The sequence below is a fragment of the Lucilia cuprina genome, chromosome 4 (assembly GCF_022045245.1).
Source record: "Lucilia cuprina isolate Lc7/37 chromosome 4, ASM2204524v1, whole genome shotgun sequence".
NCBI lineage: Eukaryota > Metazoa > Arthropoda > Insecta > Diptera > Calliphoridae > Lucilia > Lucilia cuprina.
In genome coordinates, this window is record NC_060952.1 from 60,206,519 (window position 1) to 60,227,453 (window position 20,935).

Here is a 20,935-nt window from a genome sequence, read left to right on the forward strand (position 1 = left end):
GATTGAAGGTAAAGAGCTGAAACTTGGATAGGAGATTGGTCTCCCACCAAATAGATCCACTAAGAGGGGTGAATTCGGTAACTTCATATCTCCTAAACTAGAGAACATACAAAAGCAGTTTAAAGATTATCGTCGTTCACTTCAAGAATAAGCGGACAGGTGCCTGGTATTTTTTTTCATATTCGGCCCCTTAAGGGAATAAACGGGTAAAAACTGTATTTTAGTACTTTTTTGCACCCCCAGTATCCTTTATTTTGATAAATTATGAGGGAGTCAAACATATTTTTTGTACGTTCTTTGGTTTAAAGGTTACTGGGGGTGCAAAAAAGTACTAAAATACAGTTTTTATCCGTTTATTCCCTTAAGGGGCCGAATATGAAAAAAATACCAGGCACCTGTCCGCTTATTCTTTAAGTGAACGACGATAATGTAATATTTTAAGATTCTAGCTCTAACTTGTTGTAAACAATTCATTCACAATAGTTAATTTTGTATGGAACAGCTCTTCAATGTTTACAAAATTCCATCAACATTTTTTTGTTCACTAACAACAAAGTTAGTGAAAAAAATGTAAAGGGAACATATTTCACGTAAAAAGATAATTGGCGATAGGGGTGAATTACTTTCAAGGCGTGATTAGGGTAGGCTGCTTTTAAACTTGCAAAAAAATAAGTTTTGTAAAAGTGATAAAATGAATTATACAAAAAAGTGTCTTTTTTTGTTTAATGTCGTAATGTTTTTAATAAAAAATTTTAAATTTACTAAAAGTGATATTTTTATTATGTACAACAAAAAATCCACGAAAATATTATTATCATATAAATTTCGATCTTTATATATGTATATATGTATACATTGCCTTATGGCAACGCCAGGCTCTACACCGTGTTTTATTTTGTATATGAAGAAAAAGGTTTAGGTTTGCGAAAAACTTGCGAATATTTTTAAACTTTTTGCAGAACATTGAAACTGAAGGCGAAGTTTGCAAAATGTTTATTGAGCCCCCTGATAATGATGGCAATATTAGCGGTGAAGACAATGCTCTTGAAGATGAGTCTTCTAATAACAGGATAGACGTGACCGTTTTCTGGAAATATGTAGAAGTCTTCATTTTGTGTGTGCGTCTCAACAAAAAGATAAATGTGTAGACAAAATGTGGAAGCTACGCCCGTTTAAACAAAAGCCAATAAGCTTAAAAATTTTCATCATGAGAATTCGTCGTATGATGAAATTATGATATGAGTTTAAATCAAGCTTTAAAAGAGAAAATCCTTATAAGTCCGAAATTTTAAGTATTAATATTTTTTATTGTTACATAGTTTGAATGTAGATTTAAATTTCGACATATTAATTTAAGGTTTATGAAAAACACGAAACTCCCCTTTTTACCCATTTAATTTAATTTTTCTAAAATATATCGTTGTCTATGCTTGTTTACAGCAAAATACTTCTCAAGTATTTACTTATTTTCGAAAAAGTACCTAAACTACACATAATTACCCGTTAAGTTTAAATTAGCCACATTCCTATTTCACACTACACCTCCCTTTTCACATTTTTTACACTTTTTAAGAAGTTCAGACGATTATTATATATTTTCTGAACATTTTACTGACTAAATCGAAAATAATTTCGCGTTAGAATATAAAAAAAATCCGTTTTCAAGCACAAAAGTACCGATTTTCTTAGTTTTTCGTCCTTTTGATACCAGTTTTGTTCCAACTTTGCTAATACTTATTTCTGACATTTTAGAATGCTAAATCGAAAAAAAAAATTCGCATTAATATAGCCAAACAAAGTTTTTATGCACAAAAGTACCAATTTTTCCCATTTTTCGTCGTTTCCACCTATTTTTAACCCCTTCTAGTCCAATTTTCAGAAAGCTATTGACGATTCCAGACATGTGATTGAATTTAATATAATTTGTTAAAATTTATAGATAACATTGCTAAATTATCGTATGACCTTTTCTGGGAGAAAAAACAAATTACAGTCTAATCCGAAGAAAATCGAAAAACGTTTTGTATGTATATAAAGCATACTACGTGTTAAATCCTGATATCGATATTATTAATGAACAGTTCTATATTTGAATCGTATATACCATAATAGTGTAATAAAAAAACAGTGGGTATTTTAATACAAACATGTACAAATTTATAGTAAGACCTAATACACTACACCAGTGAATAGTATATTAAAAAATTGGATTATTTTTAATAATAAAAATTTTAAGTTGTATTTTTTGCCTTGATTTCGAAATATTTTAACAATTTGTTGACAAAAAAGCGATTTTCTAAAAAAATTTTTATTATGGGACTATCTTTATAAATATTGGCAATTTTATCGTGCTTGTTGACAAAAAAAAAAAACGATTTTCTAAAACACATGTTCATTATTGGACTATCTTTATAAATATTTGTTGACAAAATTTTATCGTGCTTATTGTGTTTCTTGATTTTGAAATAATTTTCTGAAGAGGCATTTGTAAATCGACAATTCTGGTGAGTGTAAAGTCAACATTTGAAGTGGTGTAGGGTATAAAAACAAAAAAATACCACTTCGAAAACGAAAAAGTAACATAGACTTTCCATTCCATCACGAAGGGTAGTCATCTTGTCGCGATGTGAAGGCTTAAGTGCAATGAATCCTATGGGCCATGCTGACGGAGTTACCCTTGTCAGACGGGTCATATTTGGCGGTCTGTCAATACTTGTTCTATCGATTGCTTCTCCTATCACTGAGATAGGGCAATCGTTATAGCAGTCTGACTGAATCCCTAGTGGATAACAGCACTTAAACGTACATGTCCGAAATCCATCAAGCAAGCGTCTGTTCCATATTGGGAGACTCGATGGTCTGTTTGATCCCAGACGAACGGCAGCTTTTGTGTCCTGGCAGTAGGCGAAGAGTCCCCTTCTTTGTCTAATATTCAGCCGACGACTAAACGTCCAAAAGAGGCTAAAACTGTGGTCTTTAATAGGCCTTTCAGTAAGGTTGCCAAAACCCACTGGTAAGGGCTATTATCGACAGGAGCAACAGTGACGTTGCCATCTACGAGGGCAAATGGGGATCATCCGTCAACGAATGCTTAGGGTGTACTGGAAAATCCTTAAGGAAAATCCTGGATCCGCCCCTCAAAATAATGACGCTGGACTTCCGATGATGACGCAGATGGGCCACATAAAACTGCTGGCTTGTTCAAATGAGCGCTCTGCGTTACTTCTCATGCTGGCGATTGATTCCATTGGGGACCAAGCTTCTCAAGCTGGACCTTTGTTGGACGTGGTCCCGATATGTAAAATCCCTAGCAGACCGAGATCCATTGCCTCCATCTCAACTGAGCCACACGACCCGGCAGAGATTCTGGAAATTCTCATTTACATGGTGGTGATGGTGTCCGAACCAATGAGTGATAGTATCACTATCCGTATCTACCGCAGTGACGATAAACGCAACTCCGCCGCCTGCGGACTGATTCACTGATTCACTAAAAAAGGAAACAATTTTTACATTTGGTCCTTTGAGCCGGATCAGTGCCTTGGCCAGGTTCACTGTTTGTGAAAAAAAGCGTCAATCTCGGCTTTGACAGAGATTGAATTAGCAACAGCTAATTATAAATTTAATATATATGAAAAGTATATTAAAAAATAAATAAAAAGTATATAAAAAGAAGTATACATTATGTCGACAACAATAGAAGAAGACCTAGAAACTAGGCTACGAAAGTACATGAAATTTATGATAATCTCCATTGAAGAAACGATGAGAGATGAGTTTAAAAGAGCTCTAAGAGAGCTCAAAAAGAGCAAAAAGTTCCAAGAGAGCTAAAACAGGCTTCAATGCCAAAAGGGATTCCAAGAGAACCGAGAGAAGCTTCAAGAGAGCTAGAGGATGCTCCAAAGAAGGACAATGCGCCAAAGGAGGTTCCAAGAGAACCAGTAAAAACTCCACTAGAGTTAAAGATGACTCCAAGAGAGTCAGAAAAGCAAAACATCTCTATAAAAAAGAGATAACGAAAGCTCCACGAGAGCTGGAAATGGCATCTATGCCAGAACAAGGTTCAAGAAACCAGGAAAAACCTCCACGTGAGTTAAAAAGTGCTCCAAGAGAGCATAATGAAAATCGTTGCAATGAAAAAATGATGTTACAAATAATTATTTATTGTTTAGTTTTTTATGACCTTTAGTAATAATAAGAATGCTGGTACTAATATGCATATTAATTCTCTTGTTTATGTAACGCCTAGACATTATGAGATGTAATTAGAAATAGAGCATATTCTTGTCACTAGTGCACTTGAAAATCCACCCTTAAATGGGAATATGAAATTGATAAGATTAAATGCATAAAAAGAGTGCATGAGGTCTTATCTTAGTTCTAAGTTAGTTTTAAGATTTTGTTTAATAGTTCTTAAGTTTTTAGTTTTAAAAATAAATTTAGTGTTATTCAATATTCGTAAGAGTGCTTCTTCTAACTCGCGATCTTCTAACATTCAGCGGTAAATTTTGTATTTTTGCTTAATACATTTTTTTACAATAAGAGCCTGTATTTTGGCTAACAAACATATCAAATATATTTATCCTGTCTGATTATAGCGATGAGGACACTGTTGCGGCTGCTTGGGAGTCTGGCAACTCCAAAATTTGGTTTCTAAGCAGCTACATGGCGCACGACCATGGCGACCAGCCTTCAAACGGGAGGTCAGAAACGTTGTTCGTGAAGCAGAAAAACGGCATATACTGCTAGTTATGGGGGCAGACGCTAACGCGCACCACACGGTCTGAGGTAGCTCAGATGTTAATATTAAAGGTAAGTCTCTATTAGATTTATATTAGAAAATAACCTAGTAGTATTAAACAGAGGTTCAGAACCAACTTTCATCGTTGCGTTGAAATAGTAGTTCAGGCAAAGATTGCGAAGCCATTTCGCAACAGGAGAAAGACAAACTGGGAGATCCAGAAGTCGACCTTGACTAACATTCTTTCTTTTGCTCATGCTCTATTAGTGTTGCCACAAATAGGGCTTGTAAATAATCGAACTGTAATTATAAGGGTAAGTCCCCTTGGTGGGATCCCGAAATTGCGAAAACTCCTAAGTTGTGTCGTAGAATATTTAACGAGGCAAAGAGATCTGGTATATGGTCTCTTTATAAGTCAACAGTTAATGAATTTAAAAACCAGGTACGTAGTGCGAAACGTAGCTCCTGTAGAATATCTGTAGTTCTATAGAAAGCTCTTCAGTACGAGTCGTACTCGTAAAATCCTGTCAAAAAGAGGATGGAAATTGGACTGCTGATAGTCAGGAGACACTTGAGCTTCTCCTGAATACTCATTTTCCCGGTTGTATTTCAAATTGTGAATCAATTACTCATGAACAGTATGGTGTCGACCTAGTAAACACTAATGTGAATGTTAAGGTAGATGATGGCATCATCCGCTGGGCAATTAGGAGTTTCGACACCTTAAAATCACCTGGCCCTGATGGCATTATTCCAGCGGATCTACAAAATAATATAGATCTGATCATTACTTGGCTTAGTTATATTTACAAGGCCTGTATCTACTGGTCACGGTGGAACAAGTGTAACGAGATTTTTGTCCCAAAAGGGGGTAAGACATCACACACAAAGGACTTCAGACCGATAAGTCTAGCGTCATGCTTGCTTAAAACTCTAGAGAGAATAATTGATATCAATGTTAGATTATTTATTGACAAATCTCTGCTCCCAAACTCTCAGCATGCCTATATGAAGACGGCTTTACATTCCATGGTTGAGTATATTGAAAAGAACATGGGTTATGGAAATTTCACTCTGGTTGCCTTTCTTGATATCGAGGGCGGATTTAATCACCTATTTGTCAATCCCTTCTCTCAGATGCTAAACAACTGGCAATGAGCACTGCAGCCAGATTAAGTATCTTATTTTTATTTGACGATGATCAAAAAATAACTGATTACAAATGTGCTTATCCGAATTTTTCGGGTAAACACAGTTACTTTCTGTGTTTATTAGTCTATTGTATTACCCAATGCTCCATTAACAAGTTGATTTAAAAAATTTGTTTACACAAAATTACTAATCAATATTTTATCAAAAATCTTCTAATATCGACTAGGTTTAAAAATATATGGCTACAAATCCTATCCAAAAAAATTAAATAATTTGATTAATAAAGACCACTTATCTCCAAGTAATGTGCGAAATAACTACATTACATACAATACTTATTATCAAAAATTGAAAATATTTTACTGGGTTGTTACTGGATTCCGTTCGCGTTTTTAACGAAAAAATTTCAGTTCGTTGTTATTTTCAATATATGGTTTTTAAATGATTTGTTAGCGATTGAGATTTCAAAAAAGGGCATTACTAATATTCTTTTTTAAACAAAAACTTGCGATCTTTTTTTTTTTTTTTGAAAGTTATCGTTCGCATACTTTTTAGGATATTTTTTGAATTGAGAACAAATTTAAAAATTACTCTATCATATAGTTACTTAATATTTTTACTGGAAAGTACGCGAACAAAAATTTCAAAAAGTACCTTTTGAAGAGCGCGAAAGTACCAAAAAGTTGTTTAATTTAAAGTATATACTAAATTTGTGTAGGGCCAATTTCATGTCAAGTAACCCTACTAAAAAATAGTTGGTAGTATTTGATATAGACCAAATACAAATTTTCAGCTCTATCGGTGAAAAACTGTCGGACTTAGAAGGTGTCAAAGTTGGACATTTTAATAATACAAGGTTTTATTAAAATGAGTGTAACTTTTCTCCTATTGGTCCTAGCTAAAATTGTCCAAAGAAGATCAGATAGCAAAACTACTCCAGAACCTGCTGCAGCCACATTCACAGTAAGGAGACAATTTAATGAAGTGGTGCCTCCAAATGGCACGGGTGAAAGTCAAAGATGAGGTCTTTAATCCTGTAGTAACAGAATGTGAAATCTAAACTAACAGAGTTGATTATGGAACACCTTCTAGCCAGTGAGGACAACACAGCACCCGTTTTGACTTCGGTGATACAGGGTGATCAAATGCATGGATATGTTCTCAAAGGATTTCGTCAGCAAATTCACTGGATCGGGTTCTGTTGAACTCGAGAGATCAGGACACAGGCTCTACTTCGGGATAAGGGACGCTACAGTAAAGGTCTTCTGTCCGACTAAATCTGGGGGCGGTGATGCAGATGAAATTGAAGCTACTAACTCTCTGCTCACCGAAAAGCTCTCTGAAGCCCTCCTCCAAATCCTGACAATGGCGCTAAAGGTAGTACAAATTAACCTGAAGCACTCAAAATGTTCTACAAACAATTTACGGGTACTACTAGCTGAGGAAGACCTTGACATTGGCCTGGTTCTAGAACCCTGGGTCTCGGACTCTGAAGTCAAGGGGTTTCCCAGCCTCCACATACAATATTCTATACTCAGGAAGTAATGGTAAACCTCGCTCATGTCTAATTACTAAAAAATCGATTAATATTTTCAGATGACCTAACAGTCTTAAAGGACGAGCTACCGCACAATAGAAGCCTTATTATTGCCTCAAGCTACGCATAAGAGGACAGCACCACCAGCCGAAGTGAGTGACCTCCTGGCCCAAATTGGGGTATATGACGACATAATCCTGGGCTGTGATGCCAATGCCAGGTATTTCATCTGGGGTAGCGGCGAAATTAATGATTAATTAATTTCATTTACACAATTTAGGTATATGTAATTCTGGTAACACGAAAACATTAATTTTCCCAAGTACGGATAATTATAATGAATGGGAGGAGGTACTTGACATTACACTCATTAATGATAAATCTAAAATATCAGTTGATAGATGAAGGGTATAATATAACATGTAAGAGTGCTGTATTCGGCTGTGCCGAATCTTATATACCCTTCACCATAGTGAATTTTAAACATCTTTTATAAATTTTAAATTTTTTCCCGACTACATTACTATTACATCAAAAGCTAAACAAAAAGAACAACAACGCTAAACGAAATAAAACACAAAATACACAAGGCATCTAAACCAACAGACATCTAAACATACATAACGAAAAACACAGAAAAACAAAAATAACGCAATGACGCCAACAGCATCCAAACCAAGGGTGCCCAAGCCCTATGCGCTTGGAACTATTTTGTTTTTGTAAATGCGCTTAGACAAATAGCTATAGACAGTGTGTTTCCTATGCGCTTAACACTAGCAATACGTTGTTGTTCTTAATAGTATACAAGCAAGAGTAAAACAACAACACTTTCGTATTCATTGCAGAGGGCGAAGTCGACATAAAATTAAATCTTGTACGTTTTTAAAATATAGTTTGGCCAATAATAATTTATTATGTTACAGAATCAAAAATAATTGATCTTACAGTCTAGTTAATAAAAGCATTAAAAAAAAATTGAGTCGATTTAAGCCGAATGTTTCAGCGACGGCTCAAGCAACTAAATATAGTTCGCCGGCTAAGCTCCGACTCGAAGCCGGTCGACTTCGACCTCTTATTTATTGCTGGTAAACATTGACGAGACGTAGATTTTGTTTATCTTAAAAAAAATTTTAAAAAGCACTTGGAAAAAATTTGCGTTAGTTTTAAATTTCAAACTTACATTATTCGCATAAAAATTATTGTACAATAACTCACAATCTACTCTCATATAATTGAAAACGTTTTAAATACTTTTTTCTATTCATTAAAAAATATATTTGCAAAACAAAAGGGAAAATTATTTTATTTTAACAAAAAATGCAAATCATATTTTTTGCTGTGTATTTTTTGTATGTTTGAATTCCAAACATACAAAAAAAATACACAGCTGAATAAAACCAAATACATCTACACACACACGTGTACATCTTTTTCTATTTACAGTGTTGTTGTTGCTTTTTAAACAATTTTTTGATGAAATTTTCAGAAGTTGTCTCGGATTTTTGCTAATATCTCCGTTATTTACCGACCGATTTTGCTGATTTTAAATAGCGATCTTCTCGAAAGCATATCTAATAGAATTATTGAAGATTCGGATCTCGCCAATATCTGGGGTCCTCTAAAAACTGATTTCAACAGACAAACAGACAGACGGACATGGCTTAATCGAATCCGCTATCTATAAGGATCCAGAATATATATACTTTATAGGGTCGGAAAATTATATTATAGAAATTACAAACGGAATGACAAACTTATATATACCCTTCTCACGAAGGTGAAGGGTATAAAAAGTTCTTCTCAGACCATAATTAAATTCTCTTCGACAGAGAAATCTCTCTGTAGGAATCAAGAAGAACCGACTGGTTTAAGTTCAAAGGGAATACTTCTGCGATTAAACAAGCTCCTGCTAATCTAGATGATAAAAAGAATATCAGCAACTGCTTAATAACTATGTTGCAATCCAAAATAGTTACTGGAAATCTGGGTAACAGCGTTAAGTCAAAACAGGTGGCACTAGGCACATCAGTTGACTTTACGTCGTTAACTCGATTCTTACTGAACTGCCAACAAAGAAATAAAAGTTGTTGCTTACGCGGGCGATGTTGTGTTATTAGAATCAGGGTTGTTCCCAGACGTGAGTAGTGATATCATGTCTAATGCTTTGGTTCTACTCGAAAATTGGGCCAGAGACCTAGGAGTAAACCCAAGCAAGACAGAACTGGTACTATTTACGACAAAAAACAATATTTCAGTTTCAACTTGGCGCGGTTAAAAAACTGCGAAATACCATTATCAAACAATGCCAAATATCTAGGAATTATTCTAGACTCCAATCATGGAAACTCAACATCCAACACAGAGTCGAAGGCAACGGTTGCCTATTATACCTGTCGAAAGATGTTTGGAATGGGAACTTAGTCCAAACATAGTTAAATGGATTTTGTGGGCCAGCTAAGTTCAGAGATCGGCATGCATTGGGATAACAGGTACTCTTAGAACTAGTCCTTTACAAGCTCTGAATACTATATTGCACATCCTACCTATAGATATATTATATACTAGCTTATAACCTTATATACCTTTTTAGCGAGCCGTTACATGTTTTGAGCAAAACTTTAAATTTGTAAAATTTTGGTAACCTCTTTATTTATTAATCTTGTACTACCGATATTTTAGAAAATTCAAAAAGTATATTTTGAAGAACCATAAAGTACAAAAAAGTCCCCTTCTATAGGGTCTCACCTTATCCGCTCAATTTCATGTTTCTGAGTCTCACTTAATCCTCACTTAATCCTGGTAAAACATGCTTAATTTTACGATTCAAGGTTCAATATTATATGTCAAAAGTACATTTTGATGACGAAAAGTACCAAAAACACCCCTTTTATGGGATCTCACTTTTTCTAGGTCATACATGCATAATTTCCTGTTTCTAGGTTCAATATTATAGAAATTTAATTACATGTTTCTAGGTTAAAATTTTCAAGAAAAAATTTCAAGAAGTATCTTTTGAAGAACGATAGAGTACTTAAAGTGCCCTTTATAGGTTCTCATTTAATCAGGACTGTACATTAGAGTGCTGCAAAAAACTAAGTTTCGAATTTTTCCTTAAAATTGTTCTACGGGTTATAAAAATAAGTCGTTCAAAAATTTAGGTCAATAGGACTACGTTAACTGGAGCCGCAACGGCTATGAAGTTTGAAGATGCATTTACAAGGGGAAAATATGCATTTTTTCAGTTTTCACAAAAGTTTTGTCATTAAATAATTTGTTTTGTATTTTATTGTCAAAGAATCGTTATGTACACAGAATTAGCGTTACAAAAAGATAAATAACACAAAAATTGGCTGAAAAATGTAAAAGTTATTAAAAATTCCCCAGGCCATTTTCGTGTCTCAGAGCACTTGAATTCGAAATGTGATAAAAATATAAACATATTTTTGAAAATATTCTAATAAAACAATTGTGTTACTTAAAATACATCTGTAGTTACTTGAATATAAGTTTTTGTCCTTATAGAATAACGTAAACCTGTTCTCGACCTATGGTCGAAAAAATTTGATATTTTTAACGGTCGTTTCAAAATTCAAATTTTAGTTTTTTTGATACTTTGTTAAACAAATTTCAATATTTTTGGAAGAACTCATAGGGACTTATGGACAACGGTTTTTATTAAAATATGTCCAAATTGGCATGTTTTTAAAACATCGGGGTCATTTTGATCCCAAGGCCGTTTAAGGGTTAATTAATTTTTTCACTATTATTGTAAATATCGGTTGTTAATAAATAAATTTCTTAAGTTTTGTGATAATCTACCTAAAAATAGAAATAATTTCGTCTAGTTTCCATCAAAAATTGCAAATATTACAAAATTTGACATTTGACCTTTAAAGTTTATGGGTTAATGGCGTCCGAATTGCATGGAACTCTGGATTTTTATTTAGATATATGTGGACTAATAAATTTACAAAAGGTTCCATTTAAAATACACAACAATATAATAAAAAGGCTAATTTTGCAAAATATTACATAAAAATGTATTTTTCTCGAAATCCGGTGAAATCAAATTGCAGGTACAGGCAAACTATAAGAGGTATTTACCTATTTTTTTTACTGTTTTATTCCCTAATCTGTTGTCCATAAATCCCTGTGAGTTCTCCCAAAAATATTGAAATTTGTTTAACAAAGTATCAAAAAAACTAAAATTTGAATTTTGAAACGACCGTTAAAAATATCAAAATTTTTCGACCATAGCTGAGAACAGGTTTACGTTATTCTATAAGGACAAAAACTCATATTCAAGTAACTACAGATGTATTTTAAGTAACACAATTGTTTTATTAGAATATTTTCAAAAATATGTTTATATTTTTATCACATTTCGAATTCAAGTGCTCTGAGACACGATAATGGCCTGAGAAATTTTTAATAACTTTTACATTTTTCAACCAATTTTTGTGTTATTTATCTTTTTGTAACGCTAATTCTGTGCACATTACGATTCTTTGAAAATAAAATGGAAAACAAATTGTTTAATGTGAAAACTGAAAATATTGCATATTTTCCCCTTGTAAATGCATCTTCAAACTTCAGAGCCGTTGCGGCACCAGTTAACGTAGTCCTATTGAACTAAATTTTTGCACGACTTATTTTTATAACCCATAGAACAATTCTAGTGGGGGGCGGCCTGTAGGATAAAATTTTTTCCTTCATACAAGCTTGAAGCACTCTACTGTACATACTTAATTTTATATTTCTAGGTTCAATATTATAGAAAATTCAAAAAGTACCTTTTGAAGAACGAAAAAGTCCCCTTTTATGGGTTCTCACTTAATCCGAGTCATAAATGTTTAAATTCATGTTTCTAGGTTCAGTATTATATAAATTTAAAAAGTACCTTTTAAAGAACCAAAAAGTCCCCTATTATGGGATCTCACTTAATCCGGGCCATACATGTTTAATTTCATGTTTCTAGGTTCAATATTATAAAAATTTAAAAAAGTAGCTTTTGAAGAACCGAAAAGTACCAAAAATACCCCTTTTATCGGTTCTCACTTAATCCGGGCCATACATGCTTAATTCCATGTTTCTAGGATCAATATTCTAGAAATTTCAGTACCTTTTGAAGAACGAAAAGTAACGAAATGTTCTCTATTAGAGGTTCTCACGTAAAATTATACAACAAAATAAAAAGGTACATTTTTCATGCTTCTAGGTTCAATATTATTCAAATTTCAAAAAGTACTTTTTGAGGAACGAAAAATTATCAAAATGTCCCCTTTCATGGGTTCTCACTTAATCTTAAACAAAATACACAAGTAAACAAATGCCTGAAGTAGTCTCGTTCATTTGTTTTTTTATTAATTTATTATCAATAAAGTTGTTAACTTTTTGGCATGTGTTTTTTTAATCTTTTTATTACCAAAATTGCAATGATTTTTGTTAAGCTGTTTTTTCCCAAATACTCTCTGGTCACAATGCCCAATTGGAAAATTGTAGCTCTTGTTGTCTGTGTGCAGTTTTGTAAACAATTGACAGCTGGCGCTAATAATTGTTGCAACAAAACAAGTTATTAATTATATAATTTTAAATTACAACAAATCTTGTGCACATTATGATTTACCAGAATATTCAGCTGACCAATTATCACAATTATTTTATCTCAATTTATTTAGTACATATTACAAACATGTGAAAGTTTTTCTTTTTTTATTATTTTTTATTTAAAAGCTGAATTTATTTTTTTGTTATTTTACTACTTTCGTTTTTATTTCAGTTTATTACCTTGTAGAAAATTTAAGAAATTTACAAAATATAATATTGGAAAAAAATTATTATGCTTTTTTGCAAATATATAGAATAATATGCCAATCGATTCAAAGTTGCCGTATGTTGAAAACATCAAAAACATATGACTTCCGTTATGTATATAAAACACAGCGATAGTGTTGATAGCAACGGGTAATTAATTCATAAATGGTACTACGACGGTAATTCATATATTCTATAAATCGACTTTCGAATAATCGAACAATCGGCTTTTTGTCGAAAAAAGTCGTAAAGTCGACTATTTTGTTACAAAAAAGTCGATAACTCGACTATCGTCTATGAAAAAAGTCGAAAAGTCGACTTTGTAAATAAAAGTCGAAAAAAGTCGAAAAGTCGAAAAGAGTCGAAAAAAGTCGGAAAGTCGGAAAAAGTCGAAAAGTCGTAAAAAGTCGAAAGAAGTCGAAAATCATCGGAAAAAGTCGAAAATATTCGGAAAAATTCGGAAAAAGTCGAAAATAGAAAGAAGTCGAAAAAACTCAAAAAATTGCAACAAATAGAAAAAATATAAATAAATTTTTTTTATTAATAATAATAATAATATAATGTTAAATGGCAACATTATAAATTTACGCTTCTGGCTTCGGAAAAAGTCGAAAATAGTCGGAAAAAGTCGAAAATAGTCGGAAAAAAGTCGAAAAGTCGACTTTTCATAAAATGCAAAAAGTCGACTTTTCGTTTCAACTATAGAACCCTAGTTTCTATATTAATTAATGCCATTTTTATGATTTTAAAAATTGGAACAGCTATCGTTAATAAATGAATTTATAATTTTAACTATTAAGACATTAGACATCAACATTTTTTTGGGTTTTAATTATAATGGCGTTTTATTATTATCATATTGCCAGATTATCACACGTGTTCTCGGAGACCTTCATATAGGAAGTTGGAGCACCGAACATGGTCAAAAGTATTATATGGTCTTCACCAGAAGTAAGTTTTAGAGTTTTTTTGGTCTCAACCAGGTTATATCGCAAGTATTTTATGGTCTCCACCAGTTTGAAACGTTTGAGTATTTGGTTTCCACTAATAAAACATAACCTCACTTGAGGTGATACCAATACCAGTGCGAGCGAGACGCAAAATTGTAGAAAGCCAGGCAAAAAACACAAGCATAGTCTGGCGAGGTCGACAATATAATACCCTACGCATGTTACAAAAAGTAAAATGTGATTTAGTTTTTATAATAAAACATTTACCTTGCATCAGATATACTAATTTTGTGGATATTTAAATTAAATTTTGAAGGAGACTTTTTAAAGAAGCTAGGGACAAATGAGGCTCTATAATTATAAAATTCATGATGGTCATCAAGGCTAGTATGGAACTTGGTTTTTCAGCTTATTGTCGAGATAAAATCTGCATAATAGACCGATGTTAATAGGCTTCGTCTCCGGTACAATAGCATATGATGTGCAAAATTTCATTGAATTATTTCCAAAATTACAACCTGTAGATTGATTAAAAGGTTTACAAGCCCTATTCGGTGGTTCAGTTCAAAATTTCGACCTGTAGTTTGATTACAAGGTTTACATGGGCGGGCGGGCAAATATAATAGACTCGGAAAATGATTCTAAGCCAATTGGTATACTTTAAGGTGTTTATAGGACCAATATTATTGTGCGTTACAAACATTAGCCAATGTGGTGTAGGGTATAATAAATGAATTTCAGATAGTATGTATATTTTTTATTGGAGCTACATTCAATTTTGAAACATTTTCAACCCTATTAATCTTTGGATGAAATACAAGACTTGAAACAAATGCAGATAGTTTCTCAAAAAAACTAAAGACGAATGAAAAATGACTTAATGTTTTCATGGATTGTTTTGCTTATATCTCATATCATATCTTTTTATGGACCGATTTTAAACAAATATCGTTAAAAGAAAATGATATGTTTGGGAAATAATTTGTTGTATAATAATTAGTTCTAGAATGAATAAAAATAAAAATTAATTTAATTTTATTATAAACTTTTATATCATATAAACTGATAAAAGAATTATTAAAATAAATAAATAAATAGGGTATAAAAGATTCGACACAGCCGAATATAGATTTCTTATTTGTTTTCATTTTAATATCTACTAATTAATAATAAAGAAAACACTTTTATTCATTGCATTAATTTAAAATACGCCATGGCAGGTGATGAAGATATTTAGAAAATCCCCTAGCGGAAAGATTAAATTGAATAATATTTATTATGATAATTAGATAGTAACTTTTTTTCCAATACAATTTACATACGTATGTATATACAGTATTGTTCAAAACCTTTTCCTTTAAAATTGTTTACATTTCCAACGAGATAATTAAGACAATTTATATGGTAGAAAATTGTATAAAAATATTGATATTACAATATAGATACATAATGCAATAAATTAATTTAAATATAAAATATTATATAAAATGAAAAGAAAAGTTGTTTAGATTTCGAACCATAATGTGCATATATACAGTGAATCAACTAAGTTTTTTGCCTACCTTTTTTAAGAGAATTTTGTTTTTTGTTCATAAATAAAATTCGAAAAAACAGGTTAAAAGTAAATATATGTTTTCTAATTAAAAATAGAGATTGTGTAAAATGGGGAAAAAAATATTAAAATGCAAATTTTGACATTTTATTATTTTTCATGAGAATTTGCATGTTAATGAAGTATTTTGCATATTGAGAATTCCGGTTAATTTCATTGGGGTTTTCAAATTATTTTTTAATTATTTTTGGAATTTATTGTTTTATTGTTAAAAGGAAGAGTGTTAAGTATTTTTCAATTGCGATTTGCAAAAATTATATCCACATTGGGTGAAAATGTAATGTTATTTGCCTTAAAATGTTTAAAGGATAATAATCAAGATTTAAGCATTTGATAGTTCTATAGTGGTATATGGTGATGTCCCTATACTCAGAGTGGCTAGGATGGTAGATTTATTGAATAAGAATCAATATTCTACAAATCTAAATAAAATTCACACAGTACTCCCCAGTATAATATGGTTTCCGTAATGAAGTTTCTGTTTATCAATACAAAATGACCAAAAACCCGGATTATTTTTGTTATAATATATAGATTTATACCTCACAAAATATTTTTCTAGGTCCAAATCCATTGATTATCTAATATATTATGTATCCAATTCAAAATTACTTATTATTTTCGAAATTTAATGAAAGAAACGATAGATTTCATGTTAAGTCAAATATTGATAAATTCTGATAGGTTTATAGGATAATAAATCGGTTAAGAAATGTCCAAATTTAGTCGTTCCACTACTAAAATATCTAAAAAATGTTATTCTAATATATAGGAGTAATAAAAATATTAAATTTTATAAAATAATGCAGCAATATTAAAAAAATTAACAAAAAAACCCTAAAAAAGCAAAATACTTTATTGACCTAAAAAATTAACAATACGTTCCCATTTTATCAAAAATTTCGTTAAATAATATCACGATTTTACATTTTATGGTAGAAAATTAAAATATAAGATATTCTTTAAAAAATACAACAAACAAATTGCTTTATTTTGCTAAAAATAATTGTTCAGATAAAGTTTTTTCTTAAAATTTATAAAATTTTACATAGCAAATTACATTAAACATGTATGACTCGGATTAAGTGAGAACCCATAATAGGGATCTTTTTGGCACTTTTGGTTCTTTAAAAGGTACTTTTTGAATTTTCTATAATATTGAACCAATATTCTATAATATTGAAAACATGTTATAAGGGACTTTTGGGTTCGTTAAAAGGTACTTTTGAAATTTCTATAATACTGAACCTAGAAACATGAAATTAAACATGTATGACTCGGATTAAGTGAGAACCCATAATAGAAACATGTAATTAAGTATGTCTGACTCCGAATAAGTGTAAACCCATAAAAGGGGACTTTTTCGTTCTTCAAAAGGTACTTCTTGAATTTTCTATAATATTGAACCTAGAAATATAAAATTAAGTATGTACAGTCCTGATTAAATGAGAACCTATAAAGGGCACTTTTAAGTACTCTATCGTTCTTCCAAAGGTACTTCTTGAAATTTTTTCTTGAAAATTTTAACCTAGAAACGTTAAAAATTTCTATAATATTGAACCTAGGAACAGGAAATTATGCATGTATGACCTGGAAAAAGTGAGATCCCATAAAAGGGGTGTTTTTGGTACTTTTCGTCATCAAAATGTACTTTTGGCATATAATATTGATTATTGAAATTAAGCATGTTTGACCAGGATTAAGTGAGAACCTGAATTAGGCAATTTTTTTGTACTTTTTCTTTCTTCAGAAGGTACTTTTTGAAATTTTTGTAATATTAGACTCAGAAACATGAAATTGAGCGGATAAGGTGAGACCCTATAGAAGGGGACTTTTTGGTACTTTATGGTTCTTCAAAATATACTTTTTGAATTTTCTAAAATATCGGTAGTACAAGATTAATAAATAAAGAGGTTACCAAAATTTTACAAATTTAAAGTTTTGCTCAAAACCTATAAAACGGCTAGCTAACAAGGTAGCGGCTTATAAGCTAGCGGGTTGGACTAAGTTCCCATTCCATTCTAAACATCTTACGACAGGTATAATAGGCAACCGTTGCCTTCGACTCTGTGTTGGATGTTGAGTTTCCCTGATTGGAGTCTAGAATAATTCCTAGATATTTGGCATTGTTGGATTATGGTATTTCGCATTTTTTAACCGCGGCAAGTTGAAACTTGGAATATTGGTTTTGTCTTGCTTGTTTACTTCTAGGTCTCTGGCCCAATTTTCGAGTAGAACCAAAGCATTAGACATGATATCACTACTCACGTCTGGGAACAACCCTGATTCTAATAACACAATATCGCCTTGTTTATCACTCACAGTGCACGGTGGTCAATTCCGGCCAAAAATGATTTCATTAAATTATTAAATTCTGATAAATTTTTGATGACTGTGACTTTTTATACATATGCAAAGATGATAATATTTTGCTTGTCGTTTTAAGGTTTTAAAATTAGAATTTATACCCCATTTACACATACACGAAATCTAGTAGATTTCAATATTTATTAATATTTTATTTATAATAAAAAATTAGGTATTGAAATATAACAATACCTTTTATTTTAAAAGAAGTTTTCATTTATGGTTTTCAATTTATTAAAATTTTGTCGACCTTTAAATTTTAGTTTCCTCTTTTTGTTTATCTCTTTTTTCGTGTACAGCGTCGTATTTTTTAGTATTATTCAGCAAAAAACAGAGTTGCATCACTTAAAACTATAAGATTTTGAGTAGATTTTAACGAAATCTAGTTACGAAGTAGATTTTGCTCCATTTTGTGTATGTGTAGATGGGGTATTAGACATCTTTACATAAATGAAGGTTATGATTTTTCCTTTAAGTTTTTCTTTGTAAATTAGCAAGTACAGTTAATCACAAAAATAAGTATACAGAAATAATTTATGAAAATTTTACCTGTTTGAATATTACTTTATAATAAAATATTTTTACACAATAACTTGGAAAAAAATCCACTTTATATTTATATTTAAGGCCATCTTGTTATTTAAACCCCCGGAGTTTTGGATCGGATATTCAATAATATCCCTTGTTTGTTCATTATGATGCATTAGAAGACGATATTTTAACTGTTAAAGTAATTATTTCTTTACAATAATTGCAATTGAACAATTTTGAATAAGGATACGTCTTAATTTGTTACTAGAACAAATAAAATGCCCGATCCATAAAACATGGTTATTGTCTCGGGTATATTGTTGTTGTAACAGCTAAAACTATACAATAATATAGTTGGGGGTTCTACATCAATGTCCAGGCCTAAAAATTGGGCTACTTCAACTGGATTGGACTGAGTGAAGTAGGGTTGGCTGAGCAGTTGAATATGTGATGGGTATCATGAGGACCCAGACCACGTGCAGGACATTCGTTGGGGACGGCACGGTCTATACGTGACCAGTAGGCATTGAGCCTGTTGCTCCATCCCGATCTTAGTTGTGCCAGAACTACACTTGTTTTCCGCGGCAGGTTTCCTTCCGTGTCTCCTATGGGCGGTGGGCGACCTCCAAGTACGACGTTCATACGGTATCCGCGGAATTTATGGCGTCTCTATAAATGTCGATTAAAGCTGCCCATATATGCATATGTGTTCCTCGTATATACGAAGATCCTTCCTGACATGCCTCGGGGGAGTATCCAATTATGTAATGTTAAAATTTGGATGACTTCTCCGATGACATCCTAGGAGGAACTGTTTAGTCAACATGACATTGTGTTCCTTGACTGGAAGGACCTTCGTTTCCTCGTGCAGGCGATGTTCCGAGGTAATTTGCAAGCAGCCCGGAGATAACCATTCACCAGAACGCATAATTCATCAATGTTGTGGCCCGTCGCCATGATTGTACAGTCGTCCGCATTTACGATCCATCTCTTCGTGTTGTTGGGCATTGTGGATTGCAGGATATCCGCGAAGAGTGTGGCGTGACTGACAGTGTCAAAGGCCTTCGACAGGTCGAGAGCAACTAGGACCGTCCTTTCACAGGGCCTCTGCTGATTTAAGGCTTGTGAGATCTGAGTGGCAATGGCGGTTAATGCAGTGGTGGTGCTGTGCATTTTGCGGAAGCCATGCTGGTGACGAGCTGCTGTTAGGTGGCTGGACAGCTAGGGGAGGAGAAGCTCCTCAAGAGTCTTCGCGACTGGTGATAGGAGGGAAATCAGCCTGTATGATTGTCCATGTGTCGCGTCTTCGGAAATGGGGATATCTGCAAACTTAATAGCGACCCTGTCATCCTTCTTCGTCGGGTTAGAGAGAGATCGAACTGTAGACCACAACTTACTAACACCCGAACTCAGGTTGCAGTTCTTCAATTGATCTATCCATCTTTTCCGCTTGTCCTCATTTACCAACCTGCTGATTTCAATATTCAGCTGGGTGAGTGTTTGCTGTTGGTATTTCGGATGTCATCTCTTTCATCTGCAAGCCTGGTTGCTTCTGCTGGGAAGTTGTCCCCTAGGACAACACGCATTTCGCTGTCTAACAAAGTCCTGATGCCAAGACGGTAGCCTGCTGGACAGCAGGCTACTGGCGGAATATAGACATTATAGAGCTCTAAGTCAGTTTGTCCTGATCTTACTGCAATACCTTATACTTCAAGATATTATACTTTGTATGTATTTACCAATTCTATACTGCACGGTGTTGTGAATGATGAAAGCAATGCCTCCACCGTTAGTTCTGGTGCGGTCTTTTCGGAAAATGTTGTATCTGTTACAACTTTGCAGACTGGATTTGTTCGTCAGTTTAGTCTCTTGAACCGCAGCGGCCACGATGTTGTTGTGCTGCATATATCGGGTTATCTCTGAAATTTTGTTTTGGAGGTCATTGCAGTTGAACTGCAATATGGATATCATCCCAGGTCTCCGGAGTGCAATCGAGGGTGTAAGCGGCGACGGTAATTATTGTTGCTGCTGCTGTTGTTGTGATTGCAAGGGAGAGAGCGGAGGGGTAGCGTAGAAAGATGACGATGTTATTGTCGACTTCGCTGATGAATCTTGCCGTTGTTGTAAGCAGCATGGGGCGACGAAATTTTCCGACCACTTTCGATTATCGTTAAGTCCGTAGCAGTTCCTGAGCTGACACCAGCCCAAACAAGAGTTGCACTTTAATTGGA

At 33.0% G+C, this 20,935-nt stretch overlaps 1 protein-coding gene and 1 long non-coding RNA gene across 2 annotated transcripts in view; both read right to left on the minus strand.

Moving 5' to 3' along the window:
- Positions 1 to 20,935, minus strand: part of LOC111689223 (eukaryotic translation initiation factor 4B) — a 67,575-nt gene that overhangs the window by 25,306 nt on the left and 21,334 nt on the right. The gene's annotated exons all lie outside the window — the stretch shown is intronic.
- Positions 12,844 to 13,304, minus strand: LOC124419419. Its single transcript, XR_006940574.1, has 2 exons — positions 13,057 to 13,304; positions 12,844 to 12,977 (listed from the first exon to the last, which is right to left on the minus strand). It is a non-coding gene; the product is annotated as an uncharacterized LOC124419419 (long non-coding RNA).